The following is a 21,681-nucleotide window of genomic DNA, read 5'->3' as shown; positions in this document are numbered from 1 at the left end:
GAGAGAGAGAGAGAGAGAGAGGGAGCACTCATACAAACACAGAGAGCACTACACAAATACAGAGGATGTATCTAGCTCTGTCTGTCTGACACACTGAATGATTTGGACTCCAGGGGATTTCTGCATGATTGCAAAATGTCCTAAATATTTCACTGAGTTTTCAGTCCTCTGCAGCTCTGAGATTCTCACTGTCACCTTTGACTGTCTGGTCAGTAGGCAGCTCACCAGGGAAACTGCAGTGGGTTATTTTAGCCCAGATAGATCACTGCCCCTCCCTCCCTGCCTCCTTACTACTAGTCTACCACTGTGATTTATGATGTCCTGGTCTGAAAACAGAGAGATGAAGGAGTGGAAAAGACACACATGAATGCACACACACACACACACACACAAACACACACACAACCTCAATTGGATTTGGAGCTGTTTCATCCCTCAGGGTCCACCCTACTCACCTTGACACCTATAGGAAAACAAGAAACAAGAGGGAAGTGTTACAGCCCTAGTGGGAGTTGCTGGAGACCACCTTCTGTCAGAGACCTTGAAGCTTATCATTCATCATCACAATCTTCTCTTTGATCAGGAAAATTCATAACACCAGTCACAGTATATGTTTAGTGAGTTTATCCTAGACGTCATGTGCAATTATAAGAGATGGTTTGCTGAGCACGACTGAGCTTTTTAAATAGCAGGACGTCAGGACCATGGAAGCAGTAGGGCTACTGCGCCACCCAGTCCTGAACCCGGGTCATATTTTAAGAGGTGATATAATCAAAACTTAGGGCGATTACATTTTAGGTAGAAGTCTCGGTGAGTTTCACTTATTCGCTTACCACCTCCTGCTTTCGGAAAAGGACGTGCCCCCCACGCGAACAATGGAGGCGCCAGAATTTTCCCACCTCCTGAAACTTGACGGCGGCTGTCGTGCACCCGTTATGCGAAGAATGGAAGGGGGATCTGAGGGTGCCATCTTCCACCTCGCCAGTATCTTCCTTGTTTTGGGGTTCATGGGAGGGAGCGGGTTCTATGGGCTCTACTTGTTTACTCTTCTGACGCTCGGTTTCTTCTGGCACAACCATTTGGTCATGGTCTGACGCGTGCACCACCGATACCTTTTTGTGGAATTTCGCCTTTTTTGGGGTATGTGCGGTTCAAGTTGTAATGTCGCCTACCGCTGAGGAACGTTACTGAAAAGGAGTTTCCAAGATCTGTACAGCTACCTGTTCAAAGCTGGGGGTGTCGCTCACCCACTTCGGCAAGATAGTCGCCCTCGCTGGGGGAAGGGGACATCCACACCATAGAGAAAGACCACCGTTATGCCATGGAGGGCAAGACTGCTATTGATAAGCTGTCCGTTCTCTGTCCGGCCGGCATTTCAACTTCACTTGTACATTTGATCCAACTGTATTTGATGTTATGTCATATAAGATAGTTCAATGTCACACTTTTTTCTCACAGAATTCGTGTGACAGTAAATGAGAGTTTTTACATGACATCTATCCTTTCCAGTTTCTCGATTCACTGAATGTGACTCTTTCCTCGGCCGTCAGAGGAGGGAGTTTTCCAGGTAAATAGTAAACTGATCGAATAAAGCTAATTTTGGCTAATGTTTCTGGTATATACACTGAGTATACAAAACATTAAGAAGTCTTCGCCTCCCATGACATAGACTGACCAGGTGAATCCAGGTGAAAGTTACTGTATGATCCTCATTGATGTCACTTGTTAAACTTCAATCAGTGTATGTGAAGGGGAGAGACTGGTTAAAGAAGGATTTTAAGCCTTGAGACAATCTTGAGACATGGACTGTGTAGTGTGCCATTCAGAGGGTGAATGGGCAAATAATGTGCCATTGAGTGCCTTTGAACTGGGGTTGGTAGGTGCCAGGCGCACTGGGCTGTGTCAAGAACTGCAAGCTGCTGTTTTTCTACATGCAACAATTTCCTTGTGTGTATCAAAAATGGTCCACCACCCAAAGAACATCCAGTCAACTTGACACAACTGTGGAAGCATTGAATCAACATTGGCCAACATCCCTGTGGGGGTTTAACTCAATATTAAGAAGGTGTTCTTAATGTTTGTATACTCAGTGTATAAGCATTAGTGTTTTCTTTCCCCAGGTGACTTCTGCGTAAGATAATGGCTGTAGGTACGTTTCATGGAGACGTAAGAAACTGTACCTACTTTTCGCCAAGCACCGCTACATCGCCAAGGTCTTCGCGCTCGTGGTATGGGACGACATCGCGACAAGCTGTACTCAACGACAAGGCGTTCGACAGCCGCGGGTTCCGATATGATCTCCGGTTACCCACCTACCGTCACGTGCTGCTGCCTGAATTAGACTGGATGACGCGTTCCTACGAGTCCCGGCGCAATATGACCATGGCCACCGTGCCCGTGTCCCTATAATCATAACAGCACCAGAAGAGACTGACTCGTGACTGAACGGAACTTTTGAATGTTTGTTTTTCATTCATGTATGTTGTTTTTGTTTCTTTGTTATCCTCATGCTTAGGCTATGGATAGGCCATAAGCTATGTAATTTACGCATCAACAAAGACTACATTGTAAGCACATGAAGTAACCCTCCACTTGGTTTGCCAGATATCATGCAATAGGCGAGAGAGATGATTGAGAGAAAGAGAGAGAGAGTGAGAGAGGAGAGAGGTGTGAGAGAGAGAGTGAGAGAGGAGATTTCTCTCTGCATCAAAATACCAGTGAAATGTTACCCCTGATTCCTGTTTATGCCTTTATAGTACTTGATACCTGCCTGTCTTAAATTGAGACTGTATATTCAATTGTCTGACAGAGTTTTTGTCAATATTTGTGTTTAATAAAAAGAATTAACAAATGCAAATGTAGCCCTATACGTTTTGTATGTCGAATAACTTTCATTTGGCCTACAACATTTTCTTCGGGGAGCGTGCATTTCTGTAGAGCAGCCTACAGGTGAGTGTCAATCACCTTCTTCTCGCTCTGATCCTGGCGCTGACTTTGTCACTGATCTCATTCATATCCGCTCTTGTCAACCTCATCACGCAGCTCATGTCACCTCTGGAGGGTGAAGAGCACTGTTCAATTAGGTTAACCAAAATCTCGAAACACATACCACGATTCACCTGACTGGCTTCATGGTCATTATTTTCGAGGAGTTGCTGGCTGCAAGGCTATATTTTCAGTTTTCAAAAGGGAAGTTTTACCACCCCCTGTTGGCGTGCCCGACTTTTCGGTGCGCAGCGGCGGGTTAGTGCGGATCGCTGTCCCCTGCCTCTTGCCCATTTTAGTCAATGCTCGTCAGCTCGCTGGAATGCGCGACCACATTGTGCAGCCCTCAGCTCGTGAGGACCTACATTTATAGCTCCTCAATACTTGTCCATTGTTTCTTCTCCTTATTATTCTGTCCAGCGACGCGTTTGATCGATTGTTGTCAGAGATTGAAAAGTTACATTTCCCATTCTCTGTTATTTTACTCTGACTGAGTGGTGAAAGGAATGTTAACGCTCAAACATATTAGGCTATTTCTTAAGACGTCTACCGGTATCCCGCTAATTTTCTCTGCAAGCAGCGTAGTGTAGCCGACTCATTTCGCAATTTTTCCATTTCCATTTCTTAATCTGTATCTGAGGGACTGGCAATCAAATATTGTTGAGCGCTGGTCGGCTTGATCTGCTCTAAACCCAGTGGAGTTTGGTATTTTCCCACACATGTGTTTGTGTTGCTGCAACATTAAAGTGAAACCTTCAATGTTACTCCTGTGCTCTATGATCGGTGTGATGAATTCCAGGCTACTTACAGTATTAAATCAGCTGCACATTTTGATGAATCAAATATTATGTTGACAGTGTCAGTAGGCTTCCATACATCTCAAAAGTTATTCTAATGCATTACTACAAAAAGAAAACATTTGGAAATACAGTAATCTGTTATGAAAATCTATTGAAACCTGAGGATGAGATTGTGATAGTGAGCAAACTGATGTACACTATGAGAACAGCAGCAACGTGAATTGAACTTTAAACTGCAAAAATCCCCTGTTTCTACCACCAATTCTGTAATACTTAACTTGAAAGGTACCAACATAATAATACATTCATAATCTGTACATACCCCATTCATAAGCAGTACATAAACAACCACAATACTCCTCCTCACCTCTCTCTAGGTGACCTCTGGGCAGGATCAGGATGTCTGCTTCTCCCAGAGATGACCAGTAGCCTGTTCTACATCACCCTGGCCCCACTGCGGTCGGGCAGTCCCTGGGTCTGAACCCGAGGCTGGAGGGAGGTCTGGTGATGACCACCATGGAGCCCAACGTGATTCTCCTGTGAGGAGTGGAGGAGCTCACCACCTGCACTTCCACCTGGGGAACCTGGCTTCTCCTCCTGGGCCTGGTCATCCCCACCACCCTGACCCCCTGCACATGATCCTGCCAGCTTCATGCTGATGACAGGTGGGTCCATACTGCCCTCTGCTGGCCCAGATTACAGTCCATTTCCGGTGGTCATGATACGACAGCACACATACTTTTCAGCTTCCATTACCAGCCCCATTTCACAGTATCTCTTCCTCACTTCCAAAAGTATCTACTCGTTCACTCCCTCAAGGATTGATATGCATTTAATTGCTGTTAGAAATATGATAGAAGCACTATAGTGAGTGAACGAGTGCACACTTCGCGGAGAAGGGGGAGTTACAAGTAGTACAGCTGGTAATCAAATTGAAAAGTATGGAATACAAAAAATCACTATGACCACTATGTTGGTGGTAGCACAGTGGGAAAGGCCCTGGAAGGCGGAATGATATCATATCATGACCACCATGTTGGTGGAAGCACAGCTGCCTACTGGAGTTTTCAAGCTAGTTGAAGAATTTACGGCTATAGGGCAATATGAGGATATAACCTAACCAATAACAACTCAAGTGCGCTTTATTATTTCCTGTTCCTGTCCCTGACAGGAAGCTGTCTGTTCATCATCACACGCTGTACCGGTGTAACCTGGATGTCATGGTGTGTAACGGTCTTCCTGCTGGTCAACTTCATGCACTTCTTCTACCTGACCTTACAAACGCAGACCTGTGAGTTCTGCCCCAACTCAACACATTCCAGTTAGATGCTGATTGTGGTCCATTTATATACAGTACATACAGCTTAGAGTAGGCACAAGTTACCTGGAACAGTTATTTTGATGAGGACTTTGGAGATTCGCTTTCCATTGTAGGCCTCTGTGCGGGGAGACAGCCAGTCACATGCCCCTTGGTGTTGGGGAAACACTGTCTCTCTCTACCTAAATGAGATGCAGGTCTTTCAAAAATGCACTGTTCCATACTAGGGATTCTCAGTGTGTAGAGGGCCTTCACATAACTGATAAATGGGACCACCTGTCCTCATAACGAGAAAGGAAGTTATGCATACTGCAGTCCTCTTCACTCCCATCGAATGACATAATGAAATTGTGTGCTATCAATTCAATATCAAGGATGAGTAGGAATTAGGTGGCCCCTACTTTATGTTGGCTGGGTGGTGACATTTGATTAAAGATCCTAAAATATACTTAATGCCTGGTTTTGGATAACATCGCCCCTGTGGCGATCCACCCTGGAATCAGAGCCTAGCTCAAGTCACGCCAATCATCCATCATAACACTTTATATGCCACTTTATCAGTGTATAGACAATGAGCTGTAACCGTACTGTCTTCTGTCAGATTAAGATTGACAGAGCTAAGTCAGTGTACAAGCGATGTTTGAGCCTCCACGGGCGCTGGCAGGCCCTGTTCCAGAGACTGACGGGTCAATTCTGCACCATCCAGAGCCTGAAGAAGGACAGGTACGAAGCCGAGGACAAGACCTCCGTGGATGAGCGCCTGTATCCTCCTTAAAGGAAAGTAGGTATCACTCTGAGACATCTCCCTGTCACCTATTTACGATGTCATTCCACCCCTGGTTTTCCCTGAATGATGTTTGATCAATAAGGTTTAGCAGTATCTGTGTGCATCTGTGTGCATTTGATCCATCCATGGTCATCTGTGTTGACTATAAGTTTGTGTGCGACAGAATGAAGGTGTCACATCGAGGTCATTTCCTCCATAACATCTACACGAACGCTTTCATCGACTCCTGAGTTCAGACTTCAACTCCAGATGCACAGAGGAGAAAAAATTCCAGGTAAATAAGAAGCTCAGATTATTGAATGTACCATTTATTTATTTATTTTTGATATATAACCCAATTTACCACTTACCCATATTCCAGTTCATAGTAGTATCCATACTGCAGACCAAACAACACAAGTGACGTTGGCATGATTAGGTAATGATAGGGCAGGTTTGTTACCATGACAGCCTGTGACTTGTTGATTAATTTACAGGTGACCATCATGGCGGAGGAGAACTGTAAGTCTCTGTGTTGGTCCAGAGAGAGACTCACCTACTTCCTGGAGTCTGACTCCTTCTTAACGAGGTGTTCAGGTACCCCATTGGCAAAGACATCACCAACAAGCTGTACTCGTCAATGACCCACTCTCAGTGACAAGGTGGGTTTAGTCACTGTTCAGAAACTGACATCAGTTTCTATTGTCTAGGAAACACCTTCCTAATGCTGAGTTGCACCCCCTTTTTCCCTCATAACAGCCCCCAATTCATTGGGGGCATGGACTTACAAGGTGTCGGAAAGTTGCTCCACAGGGATGATGGCCTTATGTTGACTCCAATGCTTCACAGGTTGTGTCAAGCTGGCTGTATGTCCTTTGGGTGGTGGACCATTCTTGATACACATGGAAACTGCTGAGTGTGAAAACCCAGCAGCTTGCAGTTCTTAACACACTCAAACCGCACCTGGCACCATACCCCGTTCGCACTTCAATCTTTTGTCTTGTCCATTCACCTCTGACTGGCACACAAACATTAACTATGTCTCAACTGTCTCAGGTCTTAAACATCCTTCTTTAACCTGTATCTCCTTCATCTACACTGATTGATTGAAGTGTCAGGTAGCTTAGTGGTTAAGAGCGTTGTGCCAGTAGCTAAAAGGTCGCTGGTTCTAACTCGTTTACTCAGGTGAAAAGTCTGTCGATGCTGCCTTGAGCAAGCGCACTTAACCCTAATTGCTCCTGTAATTTGCTCTGAATAAGAGCGTTCAAATGACTAAAATGTAAAATTTGGGTGGATTTTAACAGGTGACATCAATAAGGGACCTGGCAGGGATTCACCTGGTCAGTCTGTAATGGAAAGAACAGGTGTTCCTAATGTTTTGTACAATTAATTGTGATTTGGTCATTATCCTTCCTAAGTTGGCAAATTGTCTCCTTAGATTCAAATAACGGCGATTATGAAAGAAATGATGATCTTGATGACGATGATGATGCGGTGGGTGACACCCTATGATAACAATGATGACAATAACAATAATCTATGTTTACGAACAGGCAGCAAAGAAGATGGAGCGGGCCAGCTCAGCCTCTGCTCCCAGCTCTTATGAGGCAGATGAGGAAACAGCATGGGCAGCACCAGTGACACCTGACGAAGATCCTGAACCAGATCCACCGTGGAGGCTCCAGTGGCTCCCTCACATCGTAAGTCTCACCAATTTCCCCATCAAGCTGTGATACTATTGGCCCATCTGTCAGTGTTAAACAACCTGATTAGCTATTGAGTCTGGAAAAAGACTGACGCAATCATTCTCCTAATGCTACCTTTTAATAGTGATAAAAGTTTCACAATTCACAGTGGATCTTTGTGTGAGTTTGTAACTGTTGTACTTTAAATCCCGTTTGATTGGATGTTGTACAATGCCTTTGATGTTCATTCATTAGTGCTTATACTCAGTGTGTTCAAAAAGTATTCCATGTGTCACAACCAAAACATTTAGTGTGTTAATAAACTCTAAGGAAGGTTTATTTTAAACCTTTTACTCATTGTGTGACATATTGTGTGATGAATTCTCTTATTTATGCATTGAGCTTCTGCACTGTTGTTTTGATGAATGTGAAATTTTATCAGTTAAACCTCCTGGGTCAATGCTAACCATTTGAGGCTGTTGTGCTGTTTTTTTTCACGGCTATAAGTCACAAGCTTGGTATCACTTTTATGCCATGATAGTAAGCTTATATTAATTACTCAGAGGGAACACTTGAAAAGAAATCAGCAGAATTGATGGAAAGCTCTGCTTTTTGTCCTCTAGCGCCATCTAGGAGCTATTATGAGTACTACCGGTTTCTTTTCTCAGTCTGAACCACTGTCACTGTTTAAACGAGGTCAATGTTCAAACTCATTCCATGGAGGGCCTAGTGTCTGCGTGTTTTTGGTTTTTCCTTTCAATTAAGACTCAGACAACCAAATGAGGGGAGTTGTTTATCAATTAGTGACCTTAATTCATCAATCAAGTAATGAGGGAGCCAAACAGAAACTCGCCTCCGTGGGAATGAGTTTGACACGTGGTTTAAACCATCACATGTCTGGGAAAGATCAACCAGACCAAAAGAAGAGGTTAGCAAACAGGCTTTATTATTTCAGTCAAATAAACCTTTTGAATATCTCAGACAAACCATGATTGGATGTAACAAAAAAATGTTGAATACAATGAATGAATGACAGGCCAACAGGAAAACAATACAACAGATATCAGTGCTCTTTGAGACGTTAAGCATAATCTTCTGCTTTGGAGGAACACTTGATTGTACAATACAACCACAGCACTGAAAATAAATACATACACAAGTTATTTTTTACAAAAACGACACAAAGTCCCTCACATCACAATAGTGGGCAACTCAACAGTGCTTTCTGGGGTTGTCTTTGATAGCTATATCTCCACAATAAGTGCTTTGGTTCAGTCTGAATCACAGGGCTGTCTCAACTATTACAGAAATGTTGCAGAATAGTTTTGGGTCCATTCCATTTCCCATTCAGTCAATTCAGGATGTCAACTGAAAGGTTTTTATTCCATTTTTTCCTCATTGCTTTACAATGATGAAAAATGGAATTTGAATTTTAGTTTCCAACCTGAATTGACTGAATTGAAATGGAATGGACCCCTACCCTGTTACATAACCATGAGTTAGGGATTCTCTGTTGCTTATCTGTTATGAATTGATCATTAATACACACGATTAGATGATATGATCCATACAAGGTTAAAACAATATCAGTAGTTACATCAATCTCGAGACCGCATAACAGAGAGGATAAAATACACACATCATTGATGTTTAAGTTTTCATGTAAAAAAAAAACAAAAAAAGACTAAATCATGAATTGTTTGTGAGATGAGTTTGACAGAACCATATTGCAACTCAATATTAGGAAGGTGTTCTTAATGTTTTGTACACTCAATGTAAAAGGCCTGTGTGTAGGATTGTAATGTTTGAGGTATTATCACAGTATTGTCCTTTGTCTCAATGATGTGACCAAGGAATGCTATGACAAAAACAGAAACCATAAAAAGTAAACAGAATATAAATTACCCGAACTGACCATCAGATGTTGGTATGAACTTGCAATAATGCACAGGTTCAGACAGCTGTGGCCAGGTGCTTTAACAACGTAACATGGAAATAATAACAGTATGTATACCTAGAACTCAGAGGTAGTTACTAATATCAGTACATAAGTCTATAGAGTTGAACACTAACTCGATATCACATGGTTTGCTTAAAAACAAAAACAAATTAAGTTCTATGATGATGATTCCCTTCAAAATGAAAGGTAAACTTTTGGTAAGTTCCTGAGAACATTCTTTTCTCCTGAGAGAAAATATAAAATCGATACTCTAGAATCTAGTTTGGTTTGTGCTAATGTTTGATTATATATACAATCTATGATAATAACATGTATTAACTTTCAGTAAACATAGTAGAGCCTTGATGTTCAATTCTATAACTGCATTATACAAAAATATCAGTGCTTTGTTTATTTTTTGTATTTTTACTCCCTTTCTCCCCAATTTCGATCTTGTCTCATCGCTGCAACTCTCAACGGGTGGCGAAGGCTCTAGTCATGCCCCTCCTAAACATGACTAACTAAACCGCGCTTCTTAACACCCGCCATCTTAACCTCGAAGCCAGCCACACCATCAATGTGTTTGAGGAAACACCACTGAACTGACGACTGAGGCCGCCTGCAGGCGCCCGACCCGCCACAAGGATTCACTACAGCGATGAGCCAAGTAAAGCACCCCGGCCAAACCTCCCCTAACCTGGACCAGTTGTGCACCGCCCTCTCCCCGACCTAGGCCGGGTTGTGATACAGCCCGAATCGAACTCGCGATGCAGTGCCTTACGCTTTGAACACACCGACTGTGTCATTGCGCAAAAATAGTATGCACCTCATCTAGATATGTGTGCAACAAAAGTTCAACATTCACCTTCTGCTACCATTACTGTCAACCCATGACAAGATACAGTTTGACGATATGTTTGGAGTAAATCCAACGTATGCACCACACAGAACGCACTGTAGCTGCCTCTAACGCAATGCTGCAAGGTAAACGCAGCGTTCCATTGGAAAGGAATGTACTTCTGGTACTAAAAAAACGCAATGACACAGCTTCGTTTGTTCAAAAAGCGTTGGTTAGACCGCTGAGCCACTTGGGAGGCTCCCAAGTGCTTTGTTTCATGCAGCATTATGCCCTTCAGTCACACAGCTGGTAGTAATCAAAGGGTGGAAGGCAAACATTTCACCTTATTGATTATTTGTCATCTTACACTTCCTACTACAGTCATTTGATTAGATTGAGTTTGATTTGTCAACACACATTAAGAAGTGACTGTCTGATGATACCTTTTAACAGTCAGTCAGTGTAGCTGCACCCTGTGGGAGAGAGAGTGAGTATGGTCTTGATATTGTGTGAGTAGTTAAAAGAAACATAAACCATGTCTCCATATAAATGCATTCAACATACATCTTAATATTTACATTCAGTATTCTTATTGATGAGGATGAATGAGGCCATATGAGGAAGGCACTTTATGCTACTTCAATTGCCTTGAACAGACAAATTATCATATTAGCATTGGTTTAGTCAGAAACAGGCCCCCAGACACAGATCTAGTCTAGTCCTGGGACTAAAAAGCACGCTCAATGACTTATCACGATTCTCCATTGAAAGGGCGTTTTAGTCTAAGACTAGACTTAATCTAACCGTAAACTGAAAGCCTAATAAGTATGTTTGGGTGTTTTGGCGAATCGATGAAAATGCACAGAGAAAACAAAGGCTCATAATCGCGTGTAGTTCTCCCCAAAATAGAGAAAGATCTGAGAAATACTTCCCGCTGGATCACGTGAATGAATCCAGGTGAACAGAAATTTGGCAGACTGAGCTTTGGGACAAAAAGTTCAGATGAGGAAAATGATCAAAAAAGAAAGAACAAGATTGCTTTGGTTGTTTGTGTGTCAGTCCCATTCCCAGTTGTCTTCTTATTGCAACAGATAATAGAGCGGATGTCCATGACTTTGATCTGACTCAGCGATGGAAACAAAAGAGTGACTGACCATCCTTGAAGTACCAGTCTGAGGTAGATGAGGCTGAAGCTTACCCTTGGATCCAATGGTGCTATCATGGTACAGCTTGGTAGGGGAGATGGATTGAGCTGGGCCCAGAGGTAGCCAAGATTATAGATCTATCTATGTGGAGATGGGATTGAGTTGGCCAGGAGGTAGCTAAGATTATAGGTCTATCTATGGGAGATGGATTAGGTTACCCAGGAGGTAGCTAAAATGTACACAGTTTGGTAGAGGGAGAGTCGGGGGAGTCGGGAAGGGATTGGGGAAGTAAAATAATACTTGACTGTCCATTTGGTTAGAAATGTGGATCTGCTTGAGGTTGCTCAGGAGGTGGCTACAGGATGTGTCTGCGTGAGGAGGAGACTGATCAGACTGAAGGAAGGTGGTTTTATTGGGACCAGAGGTAATACTAAGAGGTGGCATCCGTCAATGATGGCTGTGGATCAGGATTGTTTTTACCTGTGGTGCCCTCCAGAACTCTCTGGTTCTGTGCCGGGTCTTCCGAGAGCTGGAGGACTTGCTGAGGGGGAAGGAATTGTCCTGAGAGGGCTGGGAGTGCCTGTTTCCATGCCTGGGACTGGGGTTGTAGGAGGTGGTGAAGGAGGTAGAGGGATACTGGTCCACAGTAGTGTGTCTTCCGTGAGTGGCCAGGCCCGCCGGGAGATAAGGGGCCGGGGGGCGGTGAGGACAGTGGGCCACCATGTGCGTCGCGCTTTGGCAGTAGCGTGGCACCCTCGGCTGGGCGGCAGGCCACACCTTTGGCATGGTGGTCTAGTCCTCCACAGTTATAGCATCTGAGACACAGAGAGAGGAGATTCTTGTCACATTCCAATTCACAAACAAGCAGTTTTTCTAACTTCAGGGCTTAAAGTGTGTATTTATCTCTGAACAAAATAATAATACCTAGAACTTTATATGGGATATCATTACATTTTCTCTAGAATGTAATGCATTATGGTACAAATCCAGTTACAACATGCTTACTAGATTGGTTGAATTATATTTTCCCAAAATCTGTTGGTCCAAATGTAATATTTAGATGGCAGCATCTCGCCAAGAATACACCATAGAATACACATAAAATACACTATAGAATACACCATAGAATACACATAAAATACACTAGAGAATACACTATAGAATACACCATAGAATACACATAAAATACACTAATACTGAACCTTTAACAGAAAACAGCTAAAGCCGACAAATGCAAATACAAGACTTCTCATATGTGTTCTCATCAAGAGAAGACAAATCAAACAAAATAGATGAATAGCTTATTATTTTTCCCCTGATAAAATGCGCTAATAACAAAGTTGCCCACGTGCTGATATGTGGATAGCTTACTGCCAAATGTCTATAGAAATGCAGTATGTCAACAACTCAGGCCTAAGACCTGCACAAAATAACCAAGAAGCTGCTCACGGCGGAAACAATGACAATGCGAAACATTGATGACAGGGCAAAACAAAGCAGGACTCACACAGGAACAAAGGTTCGTCACATGGTCTGTTTTACTGGCCTGCATGAAGCTATTCACTAACTGGTTAATATAAAAGTAAATCATACCAATTCATTAGCAATAGACCTGATCATTAGATATCACATCATAATTAGATAGGATCATTATGACATTATTAACTTGCAGTCAGATGTTATGGGCGTAAAAGGTGGTCCTCTGTAGCTCAATTGCAAGAGCATGGCGCTGTAATGCCAGGGTAGTGGGTTTGATTCCTCGACCACCTATAATGAAAATGTATGCACACATGACTGTAAGCTGGAGGCCGCCTGCTAAATGGCATATTATTTAATACATTTCAGGTCGGTCACCCAAAAAGTTACATATTGGTAGTTTTAATTCCTTTTCAGATGGAAACAAAGTGTTTCGCATGACTGAGCTGGAGGTTTGCAGGGGGTCCTTCTCGGTGGCATCTTCAATTAGGAACATGAAGGGGGGAGAGGACAGGAGAGAGGAGTAAAGGAGAGGGAAGGCATTGGAATTTAGGTTTCATCCACGCTAGTTCGCTTACTTGGGAGGCTACCTACCAACAATTCCCCTCCTCCACTCCCAACCCCCACCACATAGACCCATTCTAGCTGGTAAGAGCGAATAACCAGTTTTCACAAGACAAACTGCTATGCTAGTAGTCAAATACTTCACAAGTGTTGCAGAATCTATAAGCTTTCAACATCAATCACATAGGCAGGCACTGTTTAGATACATGGTTACATAGTTCCTAGCAACTTTTATGTTTGCATAATTTCTAATACTCTGCACAGAACAACAAATCAGCTGAGGTTTGACTTTTCAAGTCAACCACAACAATTTAAGTGAAGAGAAACGTGTTGGCACACTTATTTGTACATTCCAAAATGTTCAAATATTGTCAATGTTTATAAGATCAGGGAGCTAAGAGTTTAACTGTGTAACACTGTAATACATCAACTAATAAATAAAAAAATATAAATGGTGGTGATGTTACTAAAGATAATTTAGTGTTTATAAATGTTTTTAACCTTGCCTACTTGGATCTAACCAGCAGCTTTTTTTTACTGACCCAGAAAGGTCTGAGGCCAACACACACTGACCTCAACATATTTCTATTCTGCCTTTGAAGAAAAGATCCTTCTGACATTATAACAATGGGGAGTGGGAAATTAGCACAGTCGTCTACACAAAAAAAGAGGTTGTTTACTCTTATTACTATACATTGTTATAAAATTTCATAATTGATGTAGCATAGGCCTAACTCAGTACATACAATTAGTATCCACCATAACACAACATGATGCAATATAACATCACCTAACATGATCAGTAAAAGCAATCCTGTATAAAACTAGAATGCCTGTTTCTGAGAATTCCTCTTCAGTCTAAAGTGATATTTGCTATACATTATAACATTGCATCTGGTTAAAAAACAGCTGTTAAAACAGCTGCCCTTATCACCAATCCATGTCAGTGGAGAAGGACAAATCTGTATTCACGCAAATAGCAGCCAGGTAGAGCCTCAAAACCAACCATCACAGAAATAGTAGCACTTAGACTGGACTAGACCGACGCTATACAATATTGCCGTGAAACCATGGCAAGTAACTGGAGCCCTATAGAATAACAGTTTGGGTGGAAATGCAGCCCCCATTGCACAGGAAAGGTCCATGCACAATCACATTCATTACTAATACTAAACTCATCATACAGTACATTTGACCTCTAGAGGAACACCATGCAACAGAACTCCCTACAAATGCTTACCTATTACATAGTGTGTAAATAATGCAGCAGGTATAATCCACACAGAACCTCTGAATCATACATTAGTAAATACAAACATGCAGCTCCTGCAAAATAGATTACATCAATGCACACACAATGCAAGTATGTACACACAAACCCACAGACACACACACACACACACACAAATACACCACTAATGATCACTGCAGTACTACCCCATTCCCATCAACATCATTATCTGTTCTGTTGCCAGTCTCAGTTCAATTCCTTCCTGCTGTAGCAGGTCTTAATCACTCCATTTTCACCCACATAACAGAACATTGGAATTGGAAAGGAAAGTCTGTTCTAGTAATTTTATTTTGGTCCAATTTCCACCGTCCCCTTTGGCTTCCATTTCTGCGTTGGGGCCGGGGGGTTTGGTTTCTGCCTCCTCTCACTGCCCGAGCAGGGCCCTCCTCGGGGCCCGTGGACCCGCACAGACTCCAGGCTCCCTGGGACCTCTGGAAGGTGAACTCTAGTGGTTCTCCTCTGCAGGCTGCGAAAGCCCTCCATGTGTAGTTTGCTCTGGGATAGGAGAAGGAGGATAGGACAGGCCGGATAGGGAGAAGAGGACACAGGTTACAGGGATCTCTATGGTCTAGTCACATGCAGCAAAAACTAAATCAACCCACCTCTCCATCTAGGTCTCAATCAATCTCATATTCATCCATCTACATCACATTTGATAACTTGCTACCATGTATCCAAATATGTGCTTGAAGATTACTTTTGTATGGTGCACTGACATAGCCGCCCTAATGGCTGATCCCTACAGTCACTTGCTCCCTGCCATTCCCCGGGTCTGTCGCTGTGGACTGAGCACATTGACCACTTACTATACCAAAGGATTCAGATTGACTTTAGCGACACTACAGCAGAACACCACACTTTCCAGAATAGACCCACAATCTCTTCTACTCTTTGAGGGAATTTTAGATCTTTACACAGACCTGACAGAGCCACAGGACAGGGAATAGCTGTCCTTGAGCAGGATATTGTTAATAAGAAGTAGAAACGAGAAATGTTTGTGTAACATTTACATTTTAGTATTTTAGCAGACGCTTCTATCCAGAGCAATTCATACCTTAATGCATTCATCTTAATGTAGCTAGGTACGAAAACCACATCTCACATTCGTAGGGGGTAAAATGTAGCCCCTGTGTAGCTCAGTTAATAGAGCATGGCGCTTGCAACGCCAGGGTTGTGGGGTTCACTCCCACGGGGGCCAGTATGAAAAATTAAATGAATGCACTCACTAACTGTAAGTCGCCTGGATAAGAGGCCTGTTAAATGAGGCAAAATGTAGAACTTTCCTCAACAAAGCAGCTGTCAGTACCAGTAAGAAAAGGTCTGTTTTAGTCTTACATGATGATCTGTGAACTCAGTCATTGGGAATCTAGGCATTCAGTTATTATAGATCACAAAATGTTTTTACAATTATTTAATGGCAAGTGAAACAAAGGATTTTGGTGTAAAAATTGCATTTGTTGAATATAAACTGCAATAACAAATATATTATCATTCATACTATTATCATCACTCTTATCCCATTATAAAATACAAAAATCATACTTTCTTTTACAGGTATAAAAATATGTATAAAAAACAAAATCATATCTTACTGTTTGTGAAATCCAAACAGTTGGTTCCTTTCCTTATTTGTTAGAAACATAATTGTATGTATGATCTATTCATGTGTCAAATAATAATCATTAAGCTTGTTTGAGGTTCATGAGTTTAAAAAAATAAATGTCATCCATCAAAGAAAAAACACAATTACTAAATAGCAAATACTATTTCACAATTATTTTATTATAAAATGTAAATAGTAGGCATATATAGTATATAAACAGTATATTAATGGTGGCCATTTACACAGATAATTTAGGTTTTGAATATATTCAAATAATATCCTAATAATCCCCAATTAGAGACAGTATTCCTTTTCTTAAACAACTTTTTAAAACAACTTTACCATTTTACTATTTTACATCTAATTACATTTTCATTGATCTTGCCTAAAATAAATGTTTACAAAATTAATTCATACATTTACAGCTACTGTTACCCTCAACAACAGCATTAATTAAGCCAATTTATCCCCAGTTCACAATACATACAAACTTTTTCTAATACACAAAGGATACTATACTGATTAAAACAAACATTATTTGATCTCTGTGAAAGTTATGTTTACAGTAACATAAATTATTGCGATAACTCATAGAATCCTGATGAAACAACATGCAACCCAAACTTTTTCTAACTCCTAGTTCATCTTTACAGAGGTTAACAAAACTCATCTAGCCCATATTTCTACTAGTCACTCGCAGTCACTGATTTGAGTTTCAACAGAAGTCATGATTATAGGTTCAGGCTCCCAAAGGAATGGGATTCTCTGCTCCAGACACCTTGTCCTCCTCCTGACATATCTGAGCCATCAGCCCTCAGCCCAGCTTTCCCAATAGGATATGCTGGAGCCACCTAACTCTGGGCTACTACAGACCAACTCCAGCACAGCAGCCATTTAGCCTGTTTTCGATTGGGGGGGGGTTTAAATCGCCTGAAGAATGTGGGAATTAAAAAGGGCATAGAAGAAAAGGGAAAGACAGAAAAAGAGATCAAGGAGAAAGGAGGGACATGAGAAAGAGGAAGGGGTGCGGGTATATACAGTACTCTTAATTTAATTTTTTCAGCACAGTGTCTATTTACTAGCTCTTCCAATAGTGGAGGGAAGCTTTTGCCACTGGACGGTTTGTTTGATTGAGAGAAACGTGATATGAATGAGAGGGTTGGAGAGGACAGACATGTAGAAAAAATGACAAACCCTAGAGTTCAGGCTGGGTCAGGCCTCAGCTAGTTTAACTCCTTGAATATACCACAGGCATTTGTTGAGCTTCAAATGTTTCATCGTCAACAGATTACAACATATTCCCAGTTTAAAGAGAGCAATTTTCCACTTGAAGCAGTACTTCAGGACATTCTACAAATCCATATGTGGCCCTCCACAGTCCCTACAGAGGCATCATGTTACTCATTTGTTAGCTACATTCAAGCTTTACAAGGGAACCTACAGTATATAAATCCACGTAAATTTGTGAAACATTCCCAGAAATCAGTCTCATGTACCCAGTTAAAATTAATTGCAATTGCAGAGTCTCGAAAGCCCATGGAGACAGTGATTCAACATCAAACAGAAGCAGGGTCAAAAGCACACAGACAGATAACATACTGCAACTGTATTGCTCCAACAGTGTCGGTTAGCAGTTAGCTGCACTGTCGTCATATGCATTTCATCAGCTGGCCATAAAAATCAGCCTCACTTTAGTTTCAGTCCCTCTATCAACAGATGACTCACTGTAAGGAGGAAGTCATGTGAACACAAGTAGGTAGCAATTTTTTAATTTTCTTTGAGGAAAACCAACCAGGAAGAGGAAGAAACAAAGACTGGTATTAGCCCTGAAGGAAGGAGAGCTTCCACAACACACAGTGGGAGAGGAGATGGACTGATGGGTGGTCATAACCATGATCCACTCCAGCCAGTCTCACCCCATCCCACACTGCGTCCCCCCACCACACTCCCAAAGCCTATGCTGCCCAAGCAAATCCCTACTACATTTACATTTTAGTCATTTAGTGGACACTCTTTATCCAGAGCAACTTTTAAGGTAGTAAGTGCATAAGCATTTTCAGATTGGTCCCGTGTGGGGAATCTAACCTAATAACCTCTGGCATTGCAAGATCCAACTGATCTGGGCACGGGATGGGTATTGGGCAAGCTAAACTGCTACACCGAAATGTGGCAATTGTTTTGTGTATTGGATGAATTCTGGCTCTGATTGGTCTGTAAAGTGTCAATAGAATCTCGCAAAAATGGCACAGGGTGGTGAAGAAAGCCAGTGCTATAACATACACAGTCTAAAGCCCACATGAGTTAAATAATGTCCAAAACTCCGTCAGAAGTTACCCTAAGCACATGGTTAACCTGACCACCACCATGCATGCACCACTCCATCTTTTTCTTTGGCTACAGAAAACCCCCTCTTATAGAGAGGCCCTTCCTCCTGTCTTCAGTCTATAAAACATGACGATTAACATCTATCAATCAACCATTTTACAATGCAAAACTATATTACTATAACAATTTTCCAAATGTTAAATATTTCCTGTAGGCCTACAGACATCCTAAATGACAGCTCATTCATGAGGACTGGAATATATGGATACTCCTGGGATGCTACAACTTAGGTGTTACAATGTTACCACTGCCTCAACAATGTGCATGTGTCTCAGAGATATAAAGATAGAAACTATCCAATAGCCTGCACTGTGTGGTCACCCTGCATAGGAGTGGGACAATTTGTATCCAGCTCGTGGTAGACTAAGGGAGGTTTCAGCTTGACTATCTATTGGTTGGATTATTTGTATCCATAGATGGTTCAACTTAACTTACTTGGTGAACAAATACATCCATAGCAGGATCTACGGGAGTTCCCCCACGACTAGTCATGGATATAAACCCGAAGCCCATCCGCACATTGAACCACCTTGCAGTGGCCAGCGCCGTGCATGGACCGTTGCTGCCCACCTGCAAGGATCCGGGCTCCTTCTCCTCTTTCGCCACCTTTGCCCACCCCTCCTGAAAGCAAGTTGAAAATACAATGTTAAAACATCAATTAAATCATTTCCTCTATTCGTTTCAGTAAAACTTATTTTGGGCAAATTATTCACTTTCTAAATGTATTCTGTCATGTCCAGTTCATATGCAAAGTATTTATTTTCCAGAGCGGCCAGGCATTCTGATAAATCATAGGCTACTTCAACTTCGATATTGAAGTGTTTATATATCAGCTATGAACTTTCACCTGCACCAGCATCACTTTTAATTTTCTAACAACAAGGGTGAAATAACTTTGTATTTAATGCAAAGGACAGGTGTCCATTGTCTCCTATGAACTTTCAAAAAGTACACAAAAACACTCAAGTATATAGAAATAGTAAACGCCGTGGCGGTGTATGCTACATAACACAATATTGGACAGAGATACCCAACAACATCTCGGAGGTTACAGTCAGTCCTCTCCTTTCCTGGTGAAAGAGGGACTGTAGAGAGAGACAATCTAAGCAGATATAGAATATAGAATAAACCTTCGGCCATGTTTCCTCAAGCCAAGTTTCCGCTCCAACTCTTCGGTGATTTAAGCCCTGCTGGTCTTGATATTGTTTATTCTTCTGCATCAGCCGAATATTCTAATTCAAGCAACAATACTTTAGCGTGCATGATCCACTGTACGTCCCCCAATAGATTTTCAGGATATTCTTCTATGGTTTTCGCTTGCTCTGTTCACGTGACTCTGTCAATTTACATGCCGGGCTACTATGTTCGGTCGGTAACATGATCCTTAGGACGTCCCTACCAATTGAAGCTGAAATGTAAAATGGTTAAGGCAAAGCAAGGTAAGCAGTAGAAATACCTCGCGATAGGCGTATGTGTTCCTTGCATGGTACACATTTAACAGGCTGCATAAAGACTATTCGTGCGTAATAACACCTGGTTTTAATACAATAGTAAAATAGAATTGGCTCGAAATAAAAACGGATTACCCTGATAATAGACTCATGTCATAAATAACATGACAGAGGGTTCAAAACACAGAGGTTAGCTAGGGCGAAGGTTAGGGGAATCTTCATGAAGGAGTGGGGAAGAAATACCTAATACCATAAAACACGCCCACACTGCTGCAGGAATTCCCGGATGGACCCTGCAGCCCCCACCTCACACTTCAACCCGCCTTCAAGCGTTTGTGAAGGATGCAGAATATGAGAGGAATAGGAGCTCAGCACAAACGCAGCGTGGAACATTAGGCCAGAATGACCAGGCAGCAGCCGTATCAGATGTTAATGAAGCAGTTATTTCAGGTATCATTTGGGGATAAACGCATCCAACTGAGTCAGCGTGGCCTATTGGGAAGATTGAGGAGGATTTAAAACAGAAAACTCAGACTATAGCCTTATGTGTTGTGCATGATATAAACGGTGAGGACAGAGGGTAAAATTACAATCAGCCCATGGATAGTCACAGTTATGAGGTGAAAGTAGCCATGCATAATTGGTAATGTGCTTGGTACTTCTCAGTTCTTAACGCTTCAACCAGAAATGCCGAGGCCACCGGAGAGCCTCTCTCTCTCTCTCTCTCTCTCTCTCTCTCTCTCATTTAATTTTATCGAGTTCATTGGGTTTCATTCCATTTTCTACCATTGAGCACTTTTTTTGCAGTCTAGCTTTTGAGTGCCAACAAGGTTCAGCATTGCCCAAAATCATTAGCTGCTACCAACATTAACAACTCTAAGTAATGTAGAAAACTACAATTTAACTGTTTAAACTACAATGTAAAGTATAAATATATCATAATCAGATTGTACACATTATATTTAGATCGAATGTCTCTTTTTGAACAGCTTTGTGAGAAAACCATGCGTAAAATGGTTTCTACATCCATAGTTTGCAAATGTCGATTGTATTGCCTAATCTTGTAACCCTTTCCGATAATCTGGAGATCCTTCCGAGTGATATTGGGGTCCTTATAATGTATGGTGATAATCAGGAAATTTTTTCCCATTCAAAGGGAGCATGGGAGGGGCCCGGGTATTGATGAAGAGAGGCAAGGATTAACGTTATTAACAGAGGACGCCGAGGGTTCCTCGTTTTATGTTGATCTCTTCCAATGCATTAGTAGGTCGAGATAGTGAAACGGGGAACGAATGATTCGATTTTAAATAAAGGTAAGAAATTGCAATTGGAATCAAATGAAGATTGTGGACCTTTTTATTTGGTGCATGTGTAAACTATTGGTCGTTCTCTGAGGCTACTGCTTGGCTAAACTGCTGAGCTCAATGAGGCTATA

The 21,681-nt window shown here is 41.9% G+C and overlaps 2 pseudogenes; both read left to right on the top strand.

Moving 5' to 3' along the window:
- The first annotated feature begins 944 nt into the window (after positions 1 to 944).
- LOC123487199 lies at positions 945 to 2,409 on the top strand (annotated as a pseudogene).
- Positions 2,410 to 5,000: 2,591 nt separating this feature from the next.
- Positions 5,001 to 7,573, top strand: LOC123487198 (annotated as a pseudogene).
- Positions 7,574 to 21,681: the final 14,108 nt, after the last annotated feature.

Source organism: Coregonus clupeaformis, unplaced genomic scaffold (genome assembly GCF_020615455.1).
Source record: "Coregonus clupeaformis isolate EN_2021a unplaced genomic scaffold, ASM2061545v1 scaf1517, whole genome shotgun sequence".
NCBI lineage: Eukaryota > Metazoa > Chordata > Actinopteri > Salmoniformes > Salmonidae > Coregonus > Coregonus clupeaformis.
This window is presented reverse-complemented; position numbering and strand designations above follow the sequence as displayed.